Genomic DNA, 27,300 nt, shown 5'->3' on the forward strand with positions numbered 1-27,300 from the left:
TTACATTTTTTCTTTTCTTTTTGGCTTAATCTCTCAAGGCTTTTTACATGAAAAAGAGGAGTTTTATATCTAATAAAATAAAATAAACAAACCTATGAAGGAGATGGATGGAACAGAACTTTATAGACAAAGATAAATAGTGTAAAAACTTCACCAAACCATGCCAAAAAGAAAGCGTCAAAAATTAGTTCTTCCCTGAGCATCCTATTTAATCCTGTACACAACCTTTACTCCAGATGTAGCCCCCCCAAGTCATTCCACAGATACCCCTACAGCCTCCTCTACTCATCCAGATGCCACCAGCCTCCTCTACTTATTCCTTTTTTCCATGTCACTTACGATCTTCTGATATATTGCAAACTTACTTTTTAAGTGTATGACATCTTTTCCACTCTGGAAAAGTTATGGACTGGAGGACTAGGATCTTTGGTTTATTGACGTCGACTACGTGTCTAGAACAGTATCTCTTCTTAGGAATACTCATTACCATTTGTGGAGTAAATAAGTCACGTTTTTAAATTGAGGACAAACAGTAGACCAAACAAGGATGCCCTGACAAGTTTAACTCCGATTGTGGTTCACACAAACCTCAGTAGGAGTGGGAGAGCACGGGGCCAACTTGATCCCGGATGGGGATTATTGCAAAACTAACTATGGATGCTACTGAGCGTTGGACTCTTGCAACAAAGCCACATCTGGATGAAATTTCCTGTACACGCCCCGGCCTGTGGTTTTGTACGGGCAGAACCGTTAAAAAGTGACTTCGAAGGCTCCTTCCATGAAGAATGTCAGCTCCCAAGTCAGGCTAGCAACTGGGCCTCCCTTCGATCCGGCAGGGTCAACACAGGCAGAGCTGGATTGAGCTGCCTCCCTCCTCCCTCGCGCGGGCTCCCAGTTGCACAAGGCGGCCGCTCGGAATCCTGCGTTTTCTTATGGTCGGCGGCCCCAAGGGGGCGGCGCCCTCAGTCCTCCTCTCCTGCGTCCTGTCCTCACAGGTTTCCCCTCAGATCTCAAACCCCACGAACGCACCTGATCCTGGTGGTCCCACCCGCGCCTGACGGCCCTGGGGGCGATCCCAACACCAAACCCCAGGGCGCTTGCCCGGCGCGGGTGCTCGGCTTCGGTCCCTCCCCGACGCCGGAGGACGCGCCCAGCAGGGGGCGCCCTTGCAGCTGCGGTTCCTCCTACCCGCGGCCTGGCGGGGCCCACTGAGAGGCTGCACTAGGGCCTTCTTATTCATGTCTTGTTTGTTTGGCCAGGCAAAAACGACATCTAGAAGATCACACGTTCAGTTCTGGTTGGCAACTTCCAAGGGTGAGGGGCTGCTGCCTCGCTGGGCTGGGCTGTGACCCTCCAGTCGGCCCCACTAAATTATTTATAAATATACATCGCCCTTCCTGGGGGCTCCGATACAATTTTTTTTTACCCCAACTCCAGCCTTTTCTAAGCACTAAGCTACCCAGAAGGAAAGAAGCAGTGGCAAATATGTACCAAATTACAATGCATGCTTGACATTTTTTTCCCTGCACAGGTCCCAACTACATTCCTAAAATAGCTCGCGGCTGCGGCTCCTTCCTCGAGTTCCCACTCGAATTCTGCTAATTTTAGGAGAGACAATTTTTCAAGTATCCTCCACTCCTGAGGTGTGTATGGGGAATTGGGAGGGGGAGTGGATTCTGTCCCCTTTTTGGTCCTTGACAGCAACATTTTCTAAACACAACAACAGTGGGCGAAAGAAAACACATCTTGGATTTGTGTAGAAATATGGGGCGGGGGTGTGTGTATTTGAGGTAGATAGTGCTGCATCTGGGTGATGGCTACGATGAAGTTTTACGTTTTCGTATGTTTGAAATCCTCGCTCATCAAAGTCTTCTTCAAAAAGTACGAAGATTACAGAGGACTCCGAAGGCCGTTGCAAGTTCTAACGTTCAAGAAAACTTAAAGTGAAAACAAAACCTTGGGGACAGGGCGCTCTTGGCATTCATTCCCCGCACCGCTCACGCACCCTCAACTGAACTTCGCTGCGGGCGCTGGCTGTGGTTTATTGGTCCAGCGTGAGGAGGAGGAGAGAAGTGGGAATAGAAACTGCATTTGATGATCAGTAGCGGGAACAAGAATGGCGCCTAGAAACCGGGAGCCGGCTGGAGGCTCGGGGACAGAGTGAAGGTGAAGGGGTCCGAGTCAAGATGAAGTGCGAATTTCACAAGTGGGAAGTGAAAACTGACACTTCCTGAAAACCCTGTTTTTCAGCTACCCGATTGGCCTTCCCTGAAGCAACCACGATTCTACTATTAATAGTTTGTTCTGGACATAGTTGCTGCAAGTAAATAAGAGGGGTGTGCGCGTGTACGTTTAGATAGAAACAACACGGTAGTCGACGGGATCTTGTCTAGAGCCTTATTTTGGCGAGGATGTAAATACAGGAGGTTCGTGTTTCTTAAATTTAAGTCCACAGTTCAAAATTGCCATCCTTCGAGCCGGATTCGAACCAGCGACCTAAGGATATCTAGATCATTGATCACTACAGTCCTCCGCTCTACCAACTGAGCTATCGAAGGACACAGGTGAAGGTATCTTTCAGAATTCTTAAAATAATATGTCCTGATAGTTTGGGTTTTAATTATAGTTACATTAATTTTAAAAAGTACAGGCCACTTAAAAGCAGTTTTCTCAGACACTGAAGTGTTCTATTAATATGTAATGATCTGAGTAGCTGACTTTATGGGTTTATTATACATATGTAAAATTCACTGGGTTGCATATCTCAGACATTAGGATATTTATGTATACCTCAAAACAAAACCCCTACCAGGATCCCATGATATAGAGTCATACATCATCACCTAAATATTTACAAGAACGGTGAAATCCCAGGCTTATGGCCGATGTCCTGCTGTTCTGTCTGATTATCTACTCTTTTATTTCTCAAAAGTATCTGGGCTTGCTCAACAAAAAAGCAAGCCCTAAATACAGACAACTGGTTAAAGAGGATCTCAGGGTTGTGACCAAAGCAATGTGCAGGGTGTTTTTGTACCATTGCGATTCTCCTTTCTGAAAGGGAAATAGTGTATGTTCATAACCCTAGTTATAAAATGTGAAATGTTTTTTGTGTGTGTATGTGTAAATTTCCTTTGTTGGATAAATAATTGGGGTGGTTCATATTATGTTACATACTTAAAGTGGGGCAATTAAAATGAGACAAGAACCCCTGAAATTTTTAAGTGGAAATATAAATATTCCTTTTTCAAAGTAAATCATCAAACATAGAGAGAGACTCAGTGGAGATTTTGCCCACTCAGCTTGCTTGTGCCTAAAGCAGACATGGGTAACATGCTAAACTATCTGACAAGAAAAGGCTTTGAAAGAAAAATTCCAACTCTTTCTTCAAATGGCAACTACCAATGCCTCCCATTAGGAATATTAATAGCACATAGTTGATATTGAACTCAGTAATTAAATCCCTTCCATGAGTTACTAAGAAAATAGTATCTGGTAACTTTCCTTTCAACGTTCCTAACCTAATAGCAGCCAGAGAGGAGGAATCCTAGGATTTGGGCAATTTCTCTTGGTGTTCTATCTGTGCCTTGGATACCAGGTAGAAAAGCTACAGAGATGCCAATTTACTGGCAAAATTTCAAGACGAGGCTGGATTCAATAGCTGCTACAGAATTGTTGTCTCTGTTGGGATTACTGGAGTGGCCCCTAGGGAAACAGGAAGCCCCCAGAAAGGAAACAGAAAAGACCAAGAACACCTTTCTCCTTCCAGCCTTGGAGTCTCTCTCTAGCTTCCCTTTTGGCAAGGCTTAACTACAGGGTCAAGTAGTAAAACTGCAGCATGGTTAAGAGTCCACCTCCTGTATTATAAGGGTGATTACAGAAGACTAAGTATCTTAGTCTACCCAGGCTGTCTTGGTCCATTTGTGCTGCCATATCAAAATACCCAAGATTGGATAATTTATAAGGAGTAGAAATTTATTACTAATAGTTCTGGAGGCTGGGAAGTCCAAAACTAAGGCACCAACAGATTTGCTGTCTAATGAGAGCTGCTCTCTTCTTCCCAGGTGGCACCTTGGTGCTGTGTCCTCACATGGCAGAAGAGATGGAAGGGCAAAAAAGGGGTGATCTTACTCCCTCAAGCTCTTTTGTAAGGGCACTAATTCATCCATGAGGGCAGAGCCTTCATGGCCTAATCACTTCCTAAAGTCCTCACTTCTTAATACTATCACGCTGGGTCTTAGTTTCAACAAAATGAATTTTGGAGGCATACATACATTCAAAACATAGCAGGCTGCTATAACAAAATACCCCAGACTGAGTGGCTTAAAACAACAGAAATTTATTTTCTCACAGTTCTAGAGGCTAGGAAGTCCAAGATCAAGGTGCTGATTCGGTTCTTGATGAGGGTTCTCTTCCTGGCTGGCAGATGGCCTCCTTCTTGCTGTGTCCTCACATAATGAAAGTGCTATGGTGTCTTATAAGGATAATAATCTTATGGATCATTTATCTTACAACCTCATTTAACCTTAACTACTTCCTTACTCCAATTGAGTCACTTTGGGGATTAGGGCTTCATTGTAGAATTTGGGGGGAACACAATTCAGTCTGTAGCAGTGAGTTTGGAGTTGAGAGTCAGTAGCTTTGCAACTGGTAAAACTTCCATGTGAACTTTAAGATAATCCTGATTTTCATTTACCTCTGTGGAAACTGAGAAGTTGAAACATTTAATAGCTAATACAATGTTACTGGAAACCAGAACTCTCAACTCATGGCGGAAAACCCAGATAAACCAGTCACTCCAGTTTACAGCCAGTCACTCATGCCAATTCCACATCTGCACTCCTGGGAGAAATAGGGAGAAAAGAGTAAGAGGATGCCAAACTGACTGGGTAAATTCTGTCCAGGGACAAGTAGGAGAAAGAACCTATATGATATGAGGATCAAGGCAAGGCTGATTTTGAGCCAAGTTTTGAGATGAATGGTGGGCTTCTACGCACACTTAGAACACTTGAGTTTTGAACTGTCTTGTCTAAGATGTGGGGGTTAGGGCAGGAACATAGGAGGCTTCTTCCCACAGAAAGAGTTATCCACTTTTTTGTCTAGCCCTAATTACAATAAAAAAGTAAAAGAGAAGAGCGAGTATTAAGGGCAGTCTAAAGATTTTGAAAAGGCCTGTTAGGGATGCCCTGCATTGCACAGAGTTGCTTTCTTAAATAAGATTTTTCTCCATTTCAATTTTGAACATCTTTTCCCAATTTCATTGAGACTAGAAAATAACATTCAACCAAAAAGAGGTCTCTAACGATGGAATTTCAGGAAAAGAAGCAGTTGAAGGTGCAGATGTTGGGTGAGGGCTTTTCATATGGCTTTCCTGAAAGTGATGGGCCTCTAGCAATGCCCAGTGGACCCTTCCTCACAACTAGCTTCTGCCAGTACCTGGTGCCTGGTACTCTATAGGCCTAGGAAATAAAGTGGCAACTACTGCCTTTGTCTTTTTGCAAATACTCTGGTTCTAAGTCTTCAGCCATAAGTATATTCGCTTCTCTTGTTAATATGTACAAGCTTAGAAAAATAGCTTGCACACCTTTTAATCAAAATTTGAGATTACAGAAGCCAGAATGGAGAAATTAAATGGGACGCATGCCCTCTAGTGGTCATGCATCCTCCGGCGATGACAAAGGAAGCCAGACAACAAGCGGATTTTAAGTGACATTCGTAGATCCACCGTAACTGCAGAATCTGTTTCTGGAGCCAGCTGAATCAATTGGTGGAAATTTCAGGGGTGCAGAGATTGTTGGGAACTATTAAATAGGCCAAGGCCAAGGCCAAGCGTCACGGCTAGAGAAACTTGACTTTCCCTCCTGTCTGTATCCTCAGTTTCTTTCCAGTTCCCGGTTTCCGTTTATATGATTCCAGTTTTAAACTTTTCCCCAATTCCCAGGACAAGTGTTTCTGTGGATTCCCGCGCCCTGGTCCACCTGCACTCTTGGATCTTTCGACAGGATCCAGGTGGTGCTGAAGGACGGAAATCATACTGGGGCAGCTTGATCAACATTGAGCTACAGTCCCTCATTTCTTTCTATTGGCTACCGGCCAGCGTCAATCGAAAAAGCAGTGAGTCCTGAATTACTTCCAGATATCAAAGCAGGTAAAGGATATAAAGTGGTCGTTGTAGGTGGGGAATTAGCTCAAGTGGTAGAGCGCTCGCTTAGCATGCGAGAGGTAGCGGGATCGACGCCCGCATTCTCCAGTTTTATGATTCTTACTCTTTGGTCTTTATTCCCATCTTCCCGTTATACCTTGAAACATGAGCAACTAAAAACACGCGCTTATTTCATAATACCGATGGTTTTTCCCTCAGGAAACTTGTGTGGGAGGTTCCCTCACCGTCCATGAAGACCCACACACTTCGTGGTTCCCTCATTCACAGACAGCTCTACGGTGGAAAGGGCTGAGTTCTTTGGAATTTCTCTTACGTTTTGCAGATCTGAATGTTGGTCTTTGCCAAATGAATTTGCAAATCTACACTTCAATCATTTATGTATTAATATTACAAAAAGTTAGATTTACTCTCAAAATCTATTTTCCATACGTCCGACCTATTGAGGACCACCCTCAAATTCTCACTCTAACAAACGCGCTCCCATTTCTTAATGAGATGGTAGAGAGGCAAAGCATATGTAGGTAAGTTTGAGGTTTGTTTTTTCATAATATATTCTCTCTTCCTCTTCTGGAGTCATCTAGCTATATTTTGGGGGGCGAGGGAGTGGTCTGCTGCTGTTACTGGTGTGGAAATATGGCAGAATATGGTCCAAACTGTGGAAGGAAAATTATAGTAGAGACTTCCTGGATTGGAATCTATTGTGCCATGGCAAGGAAGTTTAGTCCAGGCCTGTTTAATAAACTTTGCATCCAAGACCGAAATGTTGTCTTTAGAAAATTGGACCATTTTTCTTTTGCCCCCAACTAGCTTTCAAAAAGCAAGAAGTTCATTGAGAGCTGCCAGTTTAGACCAGACTCCAGCCCTTCTATAGGAGTGGTTTCCGACACATCTTAGGCAGGGCTTGCAAACCACTACCCTAATTCAATAAGCCTGGGCTTCTGTGTTTTTTATTGGCTCTCCAGGTGATTCTGATACATACTCAAGTTTGAGAATCATTTGCTTAAACAATAAAAGTTCCAAAGCATGGGAAGGAAGACACAAGAAATTGCCAGGCACGAAATCCTCAGACAATTCTTCCTTACTTTGACCTTTGACAATATCTTTGTCATTGAGGACTCTTTCATAGCTATCCAGGATCACCTTTTTGAGACAGGGTAGAAATGGGATTAATATATTTTAATGAGATTGGCACAAAATTAGCAAATGTGTTTTACTGTTAAGCGAGAGATCTCTACATTTGAGCTAATTTCCCATGTGGGTAAGAAATCCTGTCCATTTTTTCCCTTATATATATTTTCTCCTAAAATTATTGTTTCCTTCTACCAGTGTTTTTCAAACCTTGCAGCACATTAAAATCACCTGGGGAGCTTTTTAAACAACCAACACCTGGGTCTTACCTCCAAAGTGGACCAAGCATAGGCACGTTGTAAAATCTCCGCAGGTGATTCTGATTTCCACTACATTTTTCTCAGCCAGGGTTGAAAACCACCACCGTGACATAGTTAAAAGGAGAAGGGCGAACAGACCCCCTGAATTTCGTCCGGGCCCTAGGCGTTGTGGGAGTTGGCCAGTGGTCGAGCGTGGAACCGAGTCCTAACGACTCGTAACTCTCAGACCACGAGGGGGCGTGCGTGCCCCACCAATTACGGGCTGGTCCGAGTAATTTCCACCAGCCGCCCCTCCTCCTGGCTCGGGATCGACGGTTGACGGGTGAAGATGTCGCTCTGGAGCCCTAGCCCAGTGGGCCCGTCTCTAATCCGTTTCGTCAGGGCCCAGGGCTTCTCAGAGGGTGGAACTGAGTAAACTATGAGGTTGAAGTCTTGATCGCGCGTATTAAAAATTGTTACGGAAAATAATGATAAAAAAGTAGCAATTCTCCGCACATGGACAAGAGATTGAAATAGATTCTCACCGAGGGTATATGTAACCGGAATATGCTTTTCCGAGGGTGTAGTCAGAAGTTACACAAAAACCATGAACTCCTTCGAGCCGGATTCGAACCAGCGACCTAAGGATGCCTGAAGGCTTAAACATCCACTACAGTCCTCCGCTCTACCAACTGAGCTATCGAAGGATTCACAAGATTCTCTCTTCCCGCTAGGGATGCCATCTCTGCACCAGGTGGGTAGACCGTGGGTATTCACTATTTTGTTTACTTACGTTATTGACAGTCACTTTCATATTTTGGGAGGATCCACCACCCCTTCGGAACTGACCGCACTCAGAAGCCCTCTGCCCTGGATCAGGGAGAAAATGGGAGCACCGCCACTCACCAGTTTGCAAAAAAAAAAAAAAAAAAAATTGTTAAGGACGCATAAGGAATTGACAAGTACTTAGCAATGAGCCTATTTCACTGTGATTAGAATGAATTTAAATAACCAATTTTGACCTCCACTTACAAATAAAATTTGAAATATTTACTACTTTAACCTGATTTTAACGAGATAATTAACAGAAGGAAAAAAAGGAGGAGGTCGTTAAATAATGAAACCCTTCAAAAGCATACTAAAATGTTCTTTAATAGACATTAGTCCCTGTAGATAAACAGATCATAACATTAATTCCTAACTCACCAAAAACCTATCGATGGGAAGCTAAAATGATATATTTTAAATTATTGATCTTAACATAGGTGGAAAGTAATGTCATTCAAATATTAGTAAATTTTGCAAAGTGTAAGATTCTTGTGTAGTTTTCTATGACTGTCTGAAGCTCAGAATGGCTATTATGCTTCCTTGTTAATGAAGAAATCTACCTGAGGTGACATGTGGCCTCAGAAATGTTTCATTCTTCTTCACCTTCCATTAAAAATCATTACACTGTCAAACAATGAGTCACACACATAAAGTAAACGATCCCCCTTGTGCAAGTATACCATTGAAACCAACATTCATTCCTCCACAGCACACAGATTTTTTCTGAACAAGAATTGAAAGCAGATTGTTAATCACTTGACTTGACCATTAACCTCAAGTCTTCATGAAACATCTATTTGAGTGAGGCCAGTCTGAATGAAATAAATATAACATTTTATCTCCTCTCCAACCCCAATTGACTGAATGTTATTCTATTTTATAGATGTATTTAGTATTTTCCATTTTGTCAAAATACACTTATCAAAAGGTTAAAGGTATGATTCTTATAAACACTTGTCAAAAGATTTCATTCACTAATGAAAGAACCAACAGGATGGTAAAACTGGTTCAAAGAATTTACGAATAGTCGCTGAAAGAAGTAATGCTGTAAATTACTATCACTCAGTGAGAAACAGAACTGGAAAACACCCTACAGGACAATGAAACTGTTTACTTTTTCCACAGGACAAAAAACAACTAAATATCAGACGAAGTTCATTTGCATCACTAACAGTTATCTAAAAGTTAACATTTACCCCTATAAAGTTGAAAGATACCCTAATTAATAAATACTAAGTCAAAACCATGGCACATACTCATAGAGTAGTGGTTCTCCAATGGGGCAATTTTGCTGCTACAAGGGTCATCTGGCAACTTAGGGAGACATTTTTTATTTTCATGACTGAGGAAGTGCGACTGGAAAATAGCAGTAAAAAGCAGGACTACTAGCTAGCAAACATCCAGTAGTGCACAGGACAGCCCTCTACAACAAAGAATTATCTAGTCCAAAATGTCAATAGTGCTGAGGTTAAGAAATTCTACCCTAGAGAATGAAAATAAAAATCCTTGGGCAGACCTATTAGAAAATGCTCTAGGTCTAGAATGACATTAAAAAGGCATTGTAGCCTTTGTTTATTCCTATTTCCATTTTTTCAAACCTAAAGACTGGAGAAAGTCTAGCAAATACAAAATATGTATATTTTGAAGTTGATTTGAAGCTATTTTTTAAAATGGAATCCATTCATGTATTTTTAAAGTTTAAGGTTTTTTAATTTTTAAAAGTGATATAGACCCCTTAACACTCCCAATCTGTACCCTTCTCTAATCATTCACATCTCTAAAGTTTTGAATTCTTTATGATGTTAACATTTTATAATTCTCTCTTTTCTCAATCTCTACAATACCACTTCATTTAGACCCTCACCACCTTCTTCCAGAACTTCTGCCATCATCTTCTATTATAATTGACTCCCATTGTACAAATTGGCCCCCTGGGTTCTGCTCTTCACACAAAGAGGAATCTGAGGTCCACAAGATTGGCACCATTAAAAGAAGTTCCTCCTTCCTGCCAGTCTCCCCACAAACTCTTTACTGTAAAAGAAAATAATTGGGTTCACCTAAAATAAAAACTGATTCACAAAAAGGAAAATGAATACTCATATTAGAAGTCTGATCTACCACCAGAACCATCCAGCGTAGGATAAATGTGATTTATGAAGTCTTGGAAGCATAAGTCCTTGTTTGTGATTGTGGATTGGGGCTCATACTTATGAGAATTTGTGTGTAACACTACACCAGCCCTAGGAGACATGAATCACTCCTTCCTTCATTTCTCCAGCTTCACCTTACAGAAGATTGAGAGACAGAGAAACAGGCCTTAAGGAACCTTTGAGGGAGAGGGGAAAATGGTGGGAACAGACGGTAGATTTGGGGGCTTCTGATGGGTGTGTAAGAAAATTTGTATTGTAGGTCAGGAATTATGTATGATTCTGCTATGTATAGCTAGAATTCTCTTCTGTGTGTTTTCAAAACAAGATATAACCCAATGTGAACACGGGAAGGAGGAGGAAAAGTACTGGTTTTCTTTCTTTCTTTATTTTTCTCCTTCACAAACAGTACTCTCACATATGGGTAGGAGATAAGTCTCTGAGTCCAACCTGCCTCTCCCACTCCCAACCCCCAAGCGAACTCCCGCAGCCAAGCGGAATAAAAGATTATCCGCAGTGCCAGCGTCCAGAGCCCAAGGATGGTGCCGGACGCCGAGGGCGCCGCTGGGTTTGGGTGTGGGAGGGCAGGGTTCATTGACTTGCTAACTGGAAGGGGACGAGGGAGTTTGCGACGCGGGTGTGGGAAAGGAGGGTCGATAGGCACACAAAGAAAAAGAAAGCTTCGCCAGACTCTCCGCGCATCTATGCGCAAAAGGCGTCCTTATCTCTGCGCCCACATGGCCATGTGAGCTCCAGGCTGGGAGCACTGGCCCTCTCTTTCATTTTCTCAGCTTCTTCACTCGCCTCCATCCGATACGCTGTCTTCCCGTGTGTTTAGTAATGGAGTTGCTTCTCCGAATAGTCGAAATCGGCAGCTGGTGGCCAGCAACCCGACAGTAAGTGCACTCAGCGGGCTGTTCCGGAAAACTAGAGAAATAAAGGCCGCAAACAATGTGCAGTGCAGGGTAAGCGCGCGCAGCGAAAGGAATCGCCTGACGTCAGTGTGATCACGTGTCGGCGAGGGCGTGGCCCGTTTGGGTGGCCGAGTGCGCAATCGCAGTTGCTGCATTAGCTGCTGAACTGCACAGGTCTGGGCTAAAACCCGGCTGACGACACGAAGAGGAAAGTTCTGTAATGCGCGCTATGCATCTGTGTAGTTATTAATGAAATAAGTGTCATTTTATTTTAAATACAGCGCATGGTGCAAAGAAAAGTGCGATTAATTCACTCACTTCCATTTATTCAGTAAATGCTTACTGTGCACCTGCTGCGGGCTGGAGGAAGAGGCCTTGTGTTCTTCACCAGCGTGTGGTCTGAGGGTGAGGACTGCAGAGTGCCGACCTCCGAGCATAGGGCAGTACGTGGTAATTAATGAAGCAGGGCTGGATAACGCCAGGAGAACCCCAATTGGAGACTACTTGTGTCCTTCGGGAGTGAGTGCAGAATCAATTTCTGTAGAATATATTTTAATAGTAACTACACTGCAATACTTACTAAAAAGTAGATATATGCAGAATTAATTGTATACATTGACACTTTCGAACACAATTTAAAAGTAAATAATGAATAGAAAGAAATTATACGGACAACTAAAAAATATATATACAAAAAAATTAGCCGGGCATGGTGGCTCATGCCTGTAGTCCCAGCTACTCGGGAGGCTGAGGCAGTAGGATCGCTTAAGCCCAGGAGTTTGAGGTTGCTGTGAGCTAGACTGACGCCACGGCACTCACTCTAGCCCGGGCAACAGAGTGAGACTCTGTCTCAAAAAAATAAATAAATAAATAAAATAAAATAAAATAAAAGTAAATAATGAATTTCGGAAGTGGAAATTACAGCAACATGACAGGTTATTTAATAGTATGCATGATGTAATGGAAAAAACACAGACAGGCTTTGGATCCACTTAGTCCACTTTTGAATCTGCCTCACCAATAGTGTGACTTCTCTAAGTTCCTTGTGCCTAATACAAAATGGGGATGATGATAATAAAGATAATACCGACCTTAAGGGGGTCATCGTGAATATCAAATGAAATAGCATTTGTAAAGCAGAGTGCTTGGGGGGTGTGTCTGCTCTCTCACTCCCCAGGCTTAAAGCAGGAGAACGCAAATCCTTTGAAAGGATTTCATCTGGGCCTCATCTTTGGGTGAGAGTCTGAAGAGTTCAGGAATACACCATAGAAAGCATAGGAGCAATAATGTAATCCTTAAAACAAACAAGTCCCAAACAATACCACAAGAAAGCTAAGTACACAGAATTTAGACTATGTAAAAGATCAGATTTGGGTGAGATTAACAAGGAAAGCCTCCTAGATGGGGTGATACTCTTTAGAGAGGAGTTTTGAAAGAAATGATTGACCAAAATCACTTTTGACAAAAGTTAAGACATTTTGAATAGATTTCAGAATTATGTATATGTGAGCAAGATCTAAAAGTTACTTGATTTTTTTAATTTTAATTTTTTACACTGGGCTCGGTAGTCAAATGAATGAAAACTTAAGCAGTTGGAATTTTGAAACTAAAATTACTGAAAGAAAGCAATATATACACAGCAATGACCTTTATATTCACAAACATGTATTGAGCACTGACTATTCTAGGCACTATGCTAAGTGCTGGGAACACACAGAAATAAGACATTGTTCTCAAAAGCTGTCACAATTTAAATGCGCAAAGAATAAGTCATACGTAAGTTACGGAGTTAAAGATTTACAGCTTTGAAAGTCTGATTTATGAGACCTCTCTGGTTGGTGATTTAGACCATACTATAATAAAAGTGCATTCTGTTGATGTAAACATTTTTCTTTTAGAAAAAATCCTAGAACTCTGAACTCTAGACTCAACCTAATTATGGAAAGTAGAAAATATGTACTGGGACACAGGCAAATATTGAAAATGATTAGACAAGGCAAAGCTAAATTGATCATACTTGCCAACAACTTCCCTGCTTTAAGTTTCTTCCCTGGTATGCTATATAGATTGATTGCAAGTATCTAACACAAGGGCTGTCATAAGATGGTTAAAATATACCTTGTACGTACCAACACATATCAATATTTCCTGAAGTTTTTCAAAGTAAAATTTTATCTTATTTTCCCTTGAGTTGTTTTCTTAATTGATTCATAACTTCTCCCTCCTCCATGACTTTTGGTAAAGATATTCTATACTAGAAGTATAAGATTGAAAAAAACGATAAAATTTTGCTAGACATTAGATAACTGTCAGGAAAAACTTAACATTTCTAAGTACCTGGTATGTCTAGGCATTACATACATATCCTTCACTAACTGAGGTCACGGATTTTCTGTCCTGTTTTATTCAGTTAGCCTTTGAGCACATAGCATAAGTGCCCTACCTGCCTGTGGCAGGGGCTTAATAAGTGATAACTGTTATGATTAATGCTTACTTAAGAAGATTTAATGAGTAAACGAATGATCTTAAGTAGTTCTCAAAACACTGTATGAGGTAGTATTAATACTGTCAGAGATATAACTTGTCCAAGATTTTATTGCTACTAAGAGAGTCACAGTTCATGCTGACTTCAGCTGTTGAGCCTTTTGTTATCTGTAAGAATTGGCTAGCCTGGAAGGGGCAGTCTCCCCAACCAAAAAGATTTTTAAGGTGTCAAAACATAATATGTAGAAAATAAAAAATATAAACAATGCTACATAAGATATGCATACACTCACAGCTGTGTAAGACATGCAGCCAGAGAAGTAAGCCTATAAGGCTTGGAATCCTTTTAACCTCCTCTCCCTGCTCTTTTTCCTCAAACATACTGCTCTGGCCACACTACCTGAGCTGTTCCTATAGTACACCAGCATGCTCCTATCTTATCCCCTCGGCTTAGAAACTCTTCTTGAGGTTGGGCGCAGTGGCTCGCGCCTGAAATCCTAGCTGGCACTCTGAGAGGCTGAGGCCAGAGGATCATACCCCATCTCTGCAAAAAATAGAAAAATTAGCCATGTGCGGTGGAGCACGGCTGTAGTCCCAGCTACTCAGGAGGCTTGAGCCCATGAGTTCGAGCTGCACTGAGCTATGGTGAGATGCCACTCAACTCCAACCAGGAAAACACAGTAAGACAAGAAAGAAACTTTTCTTGAAAATATCTTTGTGGCTTTTCTTTGCCCACATGTTACGTCCATGAGGCCTAACTCCACTGCTCTATTTACTCAGTGCTGCAATGTGCATTCCACCCATTCCTAGCACTTCCAGTCACATGCTAATATGTCCTATGTAGTGTACTTTTATGTTTATTACTTATTGTCTGCCTCTGTCCCTCCATAGAATGTGAGGGGCAGAGATCTTGGTTTTGTTCACCCAAACACCCAAAACAATGCCTAACACCTAGTGGTCCTCAACAAACATGTGGAATGAATGAACAGATAAATATGTTTAATTTTTTTATGAAAAATGTAAGAATCAGAAGCTCATCCCTCTGGAGTTTCCTTGAACTAGGAAGAAGAAGAGAGAATGGCAGGAAAACATATAATATCAAATTTCTCAACCCAAACAGCTAATAACTTATACCTAGAAACACGGTGTTGATTTCCTATGGAATTCTAGACTGAATAGGCAGCCAACTTGCTATATCTACCATAAAATAAAAAAGAACACTAAAAGCAATGGTTTCTGAACCTTTGGAAATTCAGATTTAGTAAGTCTGAGATAGGGCCCAGGAATCTAAAATTTTAGAAGTTTCTCAGGTGATTCACATGTACAGCCAGACTTGGATATCTGAAGGTATGTGGTTAACTGGGCTTCTAAAATCAATGAAGATGTGTATAGTATGCTTTTGCTACTTATGGTCATGGGTGTTTTGGCGATAAACACATACCAATGGGCTTATGAAGTATTCAAAGAAATGATAAAGGAAGACATACATGGTGGAATTTTCACAGAAGGACAGAACAATCTCTCATCAAAAGTCTTGGTCAATTTGAGAAAGGGACTGATTTTCATGTCGCTTAAATAGTAGCAAAATTCACTCTTTTCTGGGATAATATTGCCACAGTCAATGGCTGATTTGACCTACTTCACAGCCAGCATGGATTTGCATGAGTACATAGTAGGAACGAAATGAAGAAACATCAGTGGCTAGAAAGGGCAGGTTATTTCTAGATGGTAAAAAGTTTAGAGGAGATCAGGGTAGAAATCCAGTTTGAACTCTGAAAAACCTGCCTCAAATCTTTGGCCTTTATTTTGTAGGGAATTGCAACCTGTTATAGGGTGGTTGGTTCTTTGCCGTATGAGGAAGGGAAGAAAGGTAGGAGGTCTATTGTGCAGTTCATTATGGGTGATAACTGAAAAGGTGTATGTGGCTATAGTAAAGAAAACTCATCTTCCCGTTATTCTATAACCACATTTGTTTGGGCCAGAAAGTAGAGTCACCGTTCTCAAAGCTCTCCGTGGACTTTGCTGCCTCCAAGTCTCTGCCCATCAAAATGTTCCCTTTGCTTGGATTGTCTTCTCCACCTGCAGACTTTACCTTTTCTAACATCTCTGCATCCTCCTTCCCGTATCTTAAACATTTTTTTGGTGGAATTTGTGCTCCAGAATCACCGGAGGAACTTCTTAAATATGCAAAGCTCACATCCTACCACAGACCTACAGAACCAATGTTAACAGGAATTACTGGTTTTACAAAATCTCTAATAGGCTAGAGAAATGCATGCACCCAGGGAACGCCAACCCTAAGTTCTTTAAGAGTTACAGAGCGGGCTGGAAGAGCTCAATCGAGTCAGTTTAAACCGTAGCTGCTTACGGTGCTTCTATGATTCCATATTCCAAGAGTAATCTACTCTGAAAATGCCTCTTTCCTGGTGGCAGTGAGAAGCCTTATTTGGGATATTGGGCAGAAAAAGTATGGAAAGAGTAAATTGACAAAAGTATTCAAAAATTTAGGTAAAAATCTCAACGCCCAACGTGGGGCTCGAACCCACGACCCTGAGATTAAGAGTCTCATGCTCTACCGACTGAGCTAGCCGGGCACCCTGTAAAAGCCTCTCCCTCATATATTATGAGAATACATAATACTTTTTGTAAGGCCTAGAGACTGTAGGATTCTACATGTTATCTGATTGTTCATTTTAGTTTTATAGATAAGATGACGTGAAACTCAATGAATGTAAATATTACCTGAAATCATTAACATGCATTCCACTCACTTTCTCTACATCTGCCCTCTTTTGCCCATTTTAACCAACCTGGATTTATAGATCACAAAATGTTTATAGGACCTAAGAGTCGGAGTCCTTGGATTCTTAAAAGTGACCCCAACTCGGGCACTCCTAAAGCTTCAGACCCGGTTACGTGGCTCCAAGCATAGCCCCAAAGAGCTCAGGTCCTCGAGCCCAGACACTATCCCAGGGCCTCTCTGTGGCCCATTGAGGCGTTCCTCTCCTGTTCCCATCACCAGTCAACTGACTCTTGCCCCTCCTGCCACGCTACCCTGGATGTGGCCTTGAAGAAAATGTCTGCGGTGTTCGTCTTCCTTTTCTATTTGTTGTTCTTCATAATCAATGCACAAACAAAAAAGGGGAGAGAGTTGCAATTATATTTTAGTATAAAGTATCTGACAACCATTAGAATATAGGATCCAGTGTTTTTTTAATGTTTTGTTTACTGGCGACCGCAAAAGTGGATGGCACACAATAGAATAATATTAACAAATATCTGCTTAATGAGTCTAATAACGATACGCTCCCGGAGAAGAGAAAAAATGCAGCTTCTCAGTAAGGCAGCAGAACCCTGATCTGCATGACGGGGGAGTAACTCGATGTAGTACTAACGAGGACAACAATGGAGGAAAAGTGAAATAACTCATATAAAGGTTCCTAACACCTTGACTCTATGGTTCAGCGCTTGATTTTTTTCATTTAAATTCATCGTTTGATGTGATGAACGAATGAAAGATGACATTGAATTAAGATGTGATCATTGTCCTAAACATTTCATATGACCACAACTGTGGAGTCAGAACTTCTAGAAGATAAACATTTGCCTTTACAAGAGTAATTTTACAAGTCACTTTAGAGCAGATGGAAAATTGAAGAAAAGTCAAAATTAGAAAACACGTGCCTCTATTAAAGTAGGTATACAGTGCCCATGCCCCAACACCGACCATGATACGGATCTGCTCACCATTTATTGGGATCAAGTGCATATCATGGTCCCATGAGGCAGAGTAGTAGCATTTCTTGACAGCTCAACAAATTTTGGTTATGCTTCGAGTTACGGTGATGAAAGGAACCAGGAAGTAACACAAAGCGCGCAAGAAAACCTGGGCTCGTCCGGGATTTGAACCCGGGACCTCTCGCACCCTAAGCGAGAATCATACCCCTAGACCAACGAGCCACCACTAGTAGTCCCTCTTTGAGATGTAATAAATATTGATGGAATTTCCCTTTTTAAAGTTTCACATGAAGATGTATGCAAGTATAATTGTCGTGACTTTTATTTATTTGTTTATTTTTTTTATATCAGGTCAACGTGGCTCTCAGAATTTCCCCGGATTTTCCCTGAATCCAACCCTAAGAACTGTATAGAGGCTCGTTTCTCAAAGGGCGCTCGACTGTCCTTTGTAAGAGAAACAACTCTGGTGTTTGTTAAAAATGCAGAAATCTAGGATCTTTCTACCATCTACAAAGTCCCTGAAGCTGCATTTTTGACAAGTTCCCAAACTCCTGGGTGTAAGCCTGGGATAACCGGGTGTTCGCTTGCTGGTTCCGAAATTCCACGTTGGAGCTCGTGACTTGATCTCACCATTGCCCACGGAAAATTGTACAGCAGGTGAAAATTCACCCAACAGGATACACAGCTGTGAGATCGTGAAAAAACAGAGGAAACTGGATGTACAAGGAACAGACGGAATATATAATCCGGGTGCTGAAAGTCGATGTTGGTGGAAGATGTGGCTGATTAGAGAGGCGTAACAACAGTAAATGGGCTGAGCAGAGGGATTCCTGGCGTCGGCCAACCTGGACCAACGGGCTGTTGACAGAGGGTAAGGTAGAATCTGGGAAAGGGCTTAGTCTTTTCTTACTTGAGAAATTTACAAAGAAAATGTTTCTGTCTGGATGGAATTCCTGTCTGGATGTATAATGTTCTCTTCAAGTAGGGATCCTCATCTGGGCAATCGGAGATAACGGTGCTTTCATCACACTTGCTCCGCATTTCAGTAACTGAAGACTCATCTATTCAGACTATTCCGAGGGCAGTGTTTGGCCACTAAATAAATTGGTGACACTGTTTTTCCTTGTAATGAATTTAAATCTAACTCTTAAGGTGTCCCACTGCTGTTCTCCTTCTCTAGGGCAAACTTTTTGAGCGCTATGATTTAGGATTAGACCTCTGCATTTCCCTAGGACGGTTTGGACTTCTGGCAGTGTTATCTGTGGAGGTTTAGAAGTCTGTCTTGTGACTACTGTCTTCGGACGATTTGTTTCTTTTTCTTTCTGGAAAAGTTACGAAGTTTAACCAGAATGACAGGGGGGAAAAAATAAGTTGGCCCGTACGGGGATCGAACCCGCGACCTTGGCGTTATTAGCACCACGCTCTAACCAACTGAGCTAACCGGCCACCTACATCGCTGGGTGCTTAGAAACCACCACAAGAATGTGTTCTATGTCTTGGCGTTGATTATTCTGCTGGAAAAAGGTGCACCAGAGCAAGCAAGTTCGCCTACATTGACCTGGGCTTCATTCTTTCCCCATATTCTATTTTTTTTTCCTCTGACCCATGGAACTAACAATAGCCCGTCCTCCCCTTTCCGTGTTCTCAAGCCAAGATTATTTGTGCCTCAAGGGCCGTCCATATGCCACAAATAGACACTCATTAATAGGTTCCGGGTAGTTTTCCAGGTTGCTCCTCTTCTAGCATCTCTCCTTTGGGCGTGTTTTTCTATGTTCCCAATTACAGTAGTTTCAGCTAAGAGATACCTCAAAATATCTCAAAGCAATCTTGTTCCTCTTGCTACATATACAGTAGTATTCACAGTGGCTAATAGAACAGCACAGGAAATTGATGAAGTGGAGGATACAAAGTATCTTGATTTGACATTTTAAAAACATGAATTGTATTAGGCTGATAAAATGGCTTGGAGATGCCGGGGATCGAACCCGGGGCCTCATACATGCGAAGCATGCGCTCTACCACTGAGCTACATCCCCGACCCTCGAACGTTTCTCTTTGTAGCCCTCCCCAATTCTTTGAAACAGATTTTTTTTTTTTTTTCCCTTTGAAATTCTGAAGTTTGCAGAATGCTAACGCTAAATTCTCATTTATTTAGCCAACAAAATCCTGAAACGGCTATTGAGACAGCACCCATCGTCTTTCAAAGTACAAAAAAATCTTCCAGCCATCGGACGCTTGCCAAATACTTAACCTAGGGATAAAACTAACTGCCTGGAAATCTGACAAGGAAAAGGAGAGTAGGACTCTTTTTTAAAAACTTCTTTATTTCCTTTTTCCTTTTTCTCAAAGAAACCAAACACTGAAAACCAAGACAGCTGAAACCAAGCACTAGTAAATCAAACAGCTCCCTCTGTCCTTTGTTTCACATTCAAGCGCCCAAAGTGTGTCTCTGAAAAGGTGATTCAATTACTACTCCCTTAAGTGCACCAGCGTCAAATCAGGTTACATTCGAAGTGTTTTAATTGGGCTCAAATGTTGAATATTTGAGATATTTATCTGAAGATGAGCATTCTGTTAGTTTTTAACTAGACTGAATTTTATATAGTATAGTATAGATCTGTATGTTTTGTATAGATAATATAGAATCTATCTATACATATATAGAGTTTATCTCATACAGAAAGATAGACACTGTGCCATCCCATTTTCCAGCTTCACCCTTTCTTCACATCATATATTTGCCTCAGTGAAATTTTCTGTTTCATCTGTAACCCAGATATTAACCTGAGTCCCTTGTTACTTTGTGGAGCCCTTAACTTGGACCTTGAAAGTCTGAAATACTACCTGGAATTTCTGCTTCTGCCTAGACATTTATACTCTCAGGATCACACATATCCTCAAATTCATGTTATCTACAGAATGTTTTTGCCTTACACTAACCCACACATAAAACCTAAAGTTCTTTTACACTTATTTAGTTTCCTGAATGTTGAATAGCAAATTTTTTGTTTTAAAGTCAGCCTTTATTGTTTTCAATCAGAGGGGTTGACTCAGATAATTAAAACTCATAATTCATTATTCAACACCCATAAAGCTAAAATAAGTATAAAATAAATGTATATAATTAAAAACTTAAGTGATTTTGGGGGCAAATTGATAGCACTTATTTTTCTAAAGTTAACGAAGCTTAAGCTATACAAAGACTTTTGGGACGTGCTCTATACACAGGCACGTACTCACACATGTACACACTTCTTTTGACAAATCAGTCCAGTATTTTCAAATCCAGGAATCAATAGTTTCCTCCTTTTATTTTAATCTTTCATTCATTATATTGACCACACTTTTTCTAATCCTACCTAAAATACAGATAGTCCCAACCCTCTGTATCAATTTTGTAACAGGTATGCGACTCACCCAAGGTAGGCACAGGTCATACTGTACTAAGATATTGATTCCCTCAGTCCTTGGTGGCAGGATAGGAAGATCTAGGAATGTCAAAGCAGCCTTAGGGCAGAATCTAGTCTTGAGTAGCTTCACCTGATTATCCTATGGGCCATGTAAATGTGATCTCTTCCTAAGAATGCCTTGGCACACACACACACAAAAAGCTTGAGAAGATCTGCTCTATATAATCACCCTTACAAATGTCTAAATATCAACTAATATGTCACACTTTATTTGGCTTTTCTTGTCAGGTTTAAATAATCCCAATATCCCCCCTACCACTTTGCCTACATCTTCTTTTCTAAACTCTTTGTCAGATGACAGCTGTCCTGTGAACTCTCTCCTAACTTTTCATGTCTTTCTTAAACTGTGCAGCCCTTTACTTGACACCGGTGGGCTAACACTGTGACTTAATCTCTTTTGAAGGGGTAAAACAGTCTTCAAGCCTGGCAAGATCTCCTTTCAATTACGCAGAAGTAGGTATATGCCTTGAGGATAAAATCTGCCAAGAGGTGCCATTTTTTCCTCTCTTTGATAGGCATCCTCAGTCAAGTTTTCACTTAATAAATATTTATTTCAGGAAATTTGGAGACACAAACATCTATGAGTTGGGGGCTCTGCACTTGATCTATAATGTAGTTTTAGCATTAAGTCCTACATAGTTCCAGAGCTATACAAATGCAGAGAAGAGGTTTCCCTACCCCCAGCATTTGTGATTGCCAAGTGATCTCTGGAACAAATCAGATCCTGTGGGTCATAAACTGCTCAGACACATCATGCCCCTTAGCAAAGCATTCCTGAATGTTTACCCTCCCCGATTTTCTGATATGAATTAACAATTCTTTGAGAAGATGGCCAAAGAACAGCTTTTCTCTTTTAAAATAGCATTCATTGGCTAGATATTCTTGCAAGCATATGAGGGTCTAGAGTTAAGACCTACAAGCAGTTTCACCAAAAAGGATTCTCCTCAATGCTGATAAAGATTCCTTTCCTGAACCTGCTAGACTCTCCTTCAAAATTTAAAGGAATAAGAGATGAAAGGTACATTTGTTTCTTTTTTTTATTTGTTTGTTTGTTTTTTGTACTACCAACAATAAACTCCATTGACATTGACGGGCAGAGCTTCATAGCACTCATTCTCTCTATGCCAGCAACAACTGTAAATGATAACTTTGTGTAATTTATAAAGAATTTTATTTCCGGCAATCTCAGTGGACTTTTATAACCACCCTGTGAGATAAGCAGAGCAGGTATTATTGTGCCCATTTTATCAATTAATAAAGCCAAAGTTCAGAGAGGGTAAGTGACTTCTGTAGATTACACGGTAATTGAGTAGCAGAGCCCTAACAAATCTCCTACATTCGCAATGCTTCTATTTTAAACAGTATTAGTAAGTGATTTCTTAAAATAAAAAGCATATACTAGTCCCACAATTAAAGGAGTCGTGTGGCTAAGAATATTCACTTTGTCCATTAAATACTGGCAAATTTGGGAAATAAAGAGAAGCTATTTTAGGTATACTATCACCTATTAGCTAACTTTTCCTTTCTACTCTTAGCACGAGTATCTTTATAGTTTTTTTCTATCCCCCTTGTATGCTTTCAAGAACTATATTATATATGACTCCCAGTAAGGTACAATGAATAATAAAAGTTTAAATTGTCACTCCTCCCAGGAATACATTTCACACATTTTATATATCTAACCACTAAGGCTTGTAAGAAGCTCCCACCAGAGCATGTCAGGCAGCCACTGGGAAGTGGCAGAGGTGGCTTCTGGGAGAGTGAGGTCTTCTCACCATCCCATGACATCTCCCAACTGACCTACCTTACCCCATAGAAGTCTGGTCCTGTATTTCACACTGTACTTGGTTATTTTTTCTCCAAGAAGCAATGTTTTCCAAAAGCTCTACTAGAGTAATATACTACTATTTGAAGAAACTCGGTATAGATTAGCTATGAGTTTAGGGTTCTCATCTGTCCTCAATTTCCTAGGAGGTTTCCTCAGTGCTGATTCACTTGCATCCTGACCACTGTCCCTGGGAGCAGCCACAGGATCCCCAAAAGCCTGAAGAAGAACCGATTCTGAGGCAAAATCTTTTAAAACTCCATTAAAACAGTATCTGTAGAATGTAGTTCATACATTCACACAACTAACATTTATTGAACTCTACTATGTAGTATTCCTACTACTACATAGTTCTACTATTTCGTAGAAATATCTACAAAATAAGACATTGCCTCTCCTCTCAAGCAGGTCACAGCTCAGGAAGCGAGACCTGCAAACACACTAATAAAATGTGATACAAAAAGCTACCAAAGAAGTTAGAATAATACATAATGAGAAGATAGATAAAGGAGCAATTAATTCTTCTGCCAGGTGGGAGGGGAGAGACAGCTCAGAGAACACTTCAGAGAGCAACTCTCTGAAATTAGGCCTTGTGAGATACTAACTGTAAGATTTTTAGGATTGGCCGGTGCCAGAGAAAGAAAGACGAGCAGAGTTGAAAGGGATAAGTAAAGAGGCTTTATTGGGGCGCTCCTGGGTGAGGGTAACGAGTCCCAAGAGAGGGACCTGGGCGAGATTTGCGGGTCCCGGGAGAGAGAGAGAGAGAGAGAGAGAGAGACCCGAGAAGTCGCATCGCCCAGAAGTCTGAGTGGGTTTATAATATGTTTTTAGGGCTGGGGGTAGGGGTTTCTTTGGCAGGAAGATTTATGGTGGGGAAAGCAAGGAATTGTCCCTTGCAGTTTTAGGGCGGGTATTGAGAAACAGGAGGGGCCGGTGGTATGTGTGGACTCTAGGAACCGAGACTCCTATCAGGGTAACCATGCAGGTGTGGTTGTCCTTTAACTTAGCTGGGCCTTGCAAGCATTGTCCTTGGCAGGTCTCGTGGGCTTCTTCTTTTTCCATTAGGGAGAGGAGGGGTACCTGCCACCAGCCTTACAATGCCCAGCCCTGTAGATCTGGAAAGTGACCTATCTAGACCTGTTTGTGCTCTCAAGCCCTGGACAAGCCACCCTTCACCCTGGTGCAAGTCGCTCTCCAGGCACGGCTACGGAGGAGCAGCTGGCCTCAGCTCCAGAACAAGGAGGGAGAGAGAGGGATAAGGGGCTCTCCTTTCAGAAATCTCCCCTGTCATCAGCTGCTATTTCACCATTAGAGATTCATTCCTTTGGCTAAGAAGTGTTGCTAAAAGATGAGTTGTCGGCTGTGTTAATTCAGTGAATTTCAGTGTTTAACAACCTGCAAAATAAGTAATGAGGGCCTTGGTCAGTCCATCCAGCGACAGCACCCAGGGCCCCCGCCCCTGGAGGGGCAGGACCTGCAAAACCAGCGGCCTGACCTCGTACCGCGCAGAACCACCCTGCAGAAGAGCGTGTGGCTGCATACACCCTGAGCCTCCGCTGTCCCCTCTTAGAGAGACCCGGGCTGGGACAGCCAAGACCAGCGCTCATGGCATGAGGAAGGCCTGCAGATTGGACTGGTAGAGAAGTGGGTGGAGCGAGCACTGGAGAAAGCACGGCCGGATGGGGGAGAGAGGTGGGCCCGGGGACGAAAGAAGCCCGCAAAGGTATTTGGGCAGCAGGAAGTTCCTGCTGGGCTGCCACTTGGAATCTGAACTCTAACCCCTAACACTAAAGGACCAGCAAGTGTCCTACTCCTACACCTCAGGCGACCGGAAGGGGGTGCCAGACCCCGCTCCCGCAGGTCCGCGGCACGCATGCGTGTTCCGTGCAGTCCCAGGCGGAAGAGAGGAATGAGGCAAGACGCCTGCCTGGGTCGGAGGCTGAGGAGAGGCTTGGCCACAGGGCGTCATGCTGTTCCCACCAGCTTATTCTGCCCACATCAGGTAATATTTGAGTGAGACTCAGTGTTGTGAGCAGCGCAACGTCAGTTTGTGTCTTTTCATAAGATCAGACTTTTATTGATGCTGTTTCAACCACAAAAGTCATGAGCTGGGTGAAGTTCCCAAGGAGATAGTTCTCCTCAGTATTCCCATTCACTCCTGTTCAGAGCCCTGGGCGCACAGGCTCAAGCCGACCCACAAGTCAGTCGACATACTTAATCAGTATCTAAATGTTATGGACGTATGTCACAAAGTGACATTTAACAGCAAGAAAAAAGGGGATAGAAAAGGGGTTAATGAACCAGTCCAAAAAGAGTGACGTTGACAAGGAGAGTGCCCTGGGCCTGGCCAGTCGGCCGTCAACGGACGACGGACGTCTGCGTCATGCAAGGCAGAGTGCTTGATTTGGGCACAGCCTTCTGTAGCAGATGCTGGGTACTTACCACAAGTGACAGCAGCACAGTCTCTGTGAGGGTGACCGGGCCTAGCTGGTAAAGTCCTGCTCTTTTTATGGCCCTTCAATCCTATGGTGACGATTGACAGCAAAGGGTTATGCCTTTATCTGGTTGGATGTAGTCTGTGAACATCAGGTCTCTGTTGGCATGATGCCTTTTGACATGCAGTAGTTTTCTAAGATGGAGTCACTTATGTCAAGAGTGCTCTATCTATACATTCAGTTTACAAAAGGGCCATTCCTGGAGTGTTTGAGGCATTCGTGGGAGATTTGGGACTGCTGCTGGTGGGGGAGGGATCCTGGAGCAGATACAGAAGTGGGGAAGTACAATTGTGGAAAAAGGGGTGTAAGGACCTGCTAGTGATCACAGGCATGGGTCAACCCGAGATGCCCCAAGGGAAAAGGAAGAGTTTACAATTGTATACACACTCTCATTAATGTTTAATGGTTAATTTTTCCTGTAACGTGAAAGTAGTTGTAAAAACATTGAAAAAGTAAAGAGGAGGTGTATTAAAACAACATTAAGTTTCAATATTTTATTTATGTCCAAATCAGAATTTATTATAATTTTACTTTTCTGGCTTTAAGGAAAGCCAAATTATCATATATATATATATATATATATATATATTTTTTTTTTTTTTTTTTGAGACAGAGTCTCGCTCTGTTGCCCAGGCTAGAGTGAGTGCCGTGGCGTCAGCCTAGCTCACAGCAACCTCAAACTTCTGGGCTTAAGCAATCCTTCTGCCTCAGCCTCCCAAGAAGCTGAGACTACAGGCATGTGCCCCCATGCCCGGCTAATTTTTTCTATATATATTTTTAGTTGTCCAGATAATTTCTTTCCATTTTTAGTAGAGACGGGGGGGTGGGGGTGGGGGGGGGTGGGGGGGGTGGGGGGGGGTCTTGCTCTTGCTCAGGCTGGTCTCGAACTCCTGACCTCCAGCGATCCACCCGCCTCGGCCTCCCAGAGTGCTAGGATTATAGGCGTGAGCCACCACGCCCGGCCCAAAATATATTTAAGATATAATTCTAAGCTTATCTTGTTTTTAAATGAAAATATTGCCATGTTTGACATTTTCTCATAACCCAGTTACAATAAAATATTTTTAATGAAGTTCAGGTCACTGAAACATCTTTTACAGCATTTCAGTATGACTAGTATTGTTTAAGAATACTAATACATCCAGGCCACTACCAAATTTTTTTTAACTACATACTAAGAAAATATCACAAATCAATTTTAGGAGATCCAAATACTGGAGATTTAAAAACTACTATTGCATTCTGCTTAAAGCCATTTAAGATGCAATATATTAAAACAAATTGTCAGAATATCAAAGAGTCAAGACAGTTGCTCCTCTTTGTAAATTAGATGCATTCATTGCAAATAAATTTTCTTGTATTAAAAATGCAAAATTCAAAGGTGCTTAGTTTAATTTTGTATATCTCCATTTCAAAGGTAAAGGTAGGACATTTGCAATTTTATTTTTGGTTACAAGCCTCTTTCCCATAAAAATTAGTATTTCTATCTGTAGATTAATATTTGTCTATTTCTTTTCATTTATTTTCTAAGTCAGAAAGTACATCCTGCATCTTGTTGAAGGTTTACATTCCTCTAACATATGTCAAAGTTACTTTCTCATGTTGGTCTGTTTTTCACCTAGATAATTTTTCTTGACTTTCAAGTTTACTTACCTTTCCATTTGACTGTTAAATACACCCAATGAATTTTTATCTTGCAAATTGTATTTTTAATTTTTAGAATTTCCATTTTATTGTGTCTGTTTCTGCTAAGATTTTCATTCATTGAAAACATGTTTTCTTTTTCTTTTCTTTTTATTTAATTTAGAATAGTTATAATAGCTCCTTTAAATTTTTGTCTGTTAGTTTCAACATCTAGTTCATTTCAGGGTT

At 41.6% G+C, this 27,300-nt stretch overlaps 7 non-coding genes across 7 annotated transcripts; 1 reads left to right on the plus strand and 6 right to left on the minus strand.

The window, feature by feature from the left end:
* Positions 1-2,468: 2,468 nt before the first annotated feature.
* Positions 2,469-2,558, minus strand: TRNAY-GUA (transfer RNA tyrosine (anticodon GUA)). The gene is given in 2 exon segments: positions 2,469-2,504; positions 2,522-2,558. It is a non-coding gene; the product is annotated as a tRNA-Tyr (tRNA).
* A 3,616-nt stretch (positions 2,559-6,174) lies between these two features.
* On the plus strand, positions 6,175-6,247 carry TRNAA-AGC (transfer RNA alanine (anticodon AGC)). The gene has a single exon. It is a non-coding gene; the product is annotated as a tRNA-Ala (tRNA).
* A 1,893-nt stretch (positions 6,248-8,140) lies between these two features.
* TRNAY-GUA (transfer RNA tyrosine (anticodon GUA)) lies at positions 8,141-8,234 on the minus strand. Its single transcript has 2 exons — positions 8,198-8,234; positions 8,141-8,176 (listed from the first exon to the last, which is right to left on the minus strand). It is a non-coding gene; the product is annotated as a tRNA-Tyr (tRNA).
* An 8,187-nt stretch (positions 8,235-16,421) lies between these two features.
* Positions 16,422-16,494, minus strand: TRNAK-CUU (transfer RNA lysine (anticodon CUU)). Its single transcript has one exon. It is a non-coding gene; the product is annotated as a tRNA-Lys (tRNA).
* A 1,294-nt stretch (positions 16,495-17,788) lies between these two features.
* On the minus strand, positions 17,789-17,860 carry TRNAP-AGG (transfer RNA proline (anticodon AGG)). The gene has a single exon. It is a non-coding gene; the product is annotated as a tRNA-Pro (tRNA).
* Positions 17,861-19,010: 1,150 nt separating this feature from the next.
* TRNAI-AAU (transfer RNA isoleucine (anticodon AAU)) lies at positions 19,011-19,084 on the minus strand. Its single transcript has one exon. It is a non-coding gene; the product is annotated as a tRNA-Ile (tRNA).
* Positions 19,085-19,602: 518 nt separating this feature from the next.
* On the minus strand, positions 19,603-19,674 carry TRNAA-CGC (transfer RNA alanine (anticodon CGC)). Its single transcript has one exon. It is a non-coding gene; the product is annotated as a tRNA-Ala (tRNA).
* Between the last annotated feature and the right edge of the window lie 7,626 nt (positions 19,675-27,300).

The sequence above is a fragment of the Eulemur rufifrons genome, chromosome 18, assembly GCF_041146395.1.
Source record: "Eulemur rufifrons isolate Redbay chromosome 18, OSU_ERuf_1, whole genome shotgun sequence".
Classification (NCBI taxonomy): Eukaryota; Metazoa; Chordata; class Mammalia; order Primates; family Lemuridae; genus Eulemur; species Eulemur rufifrons.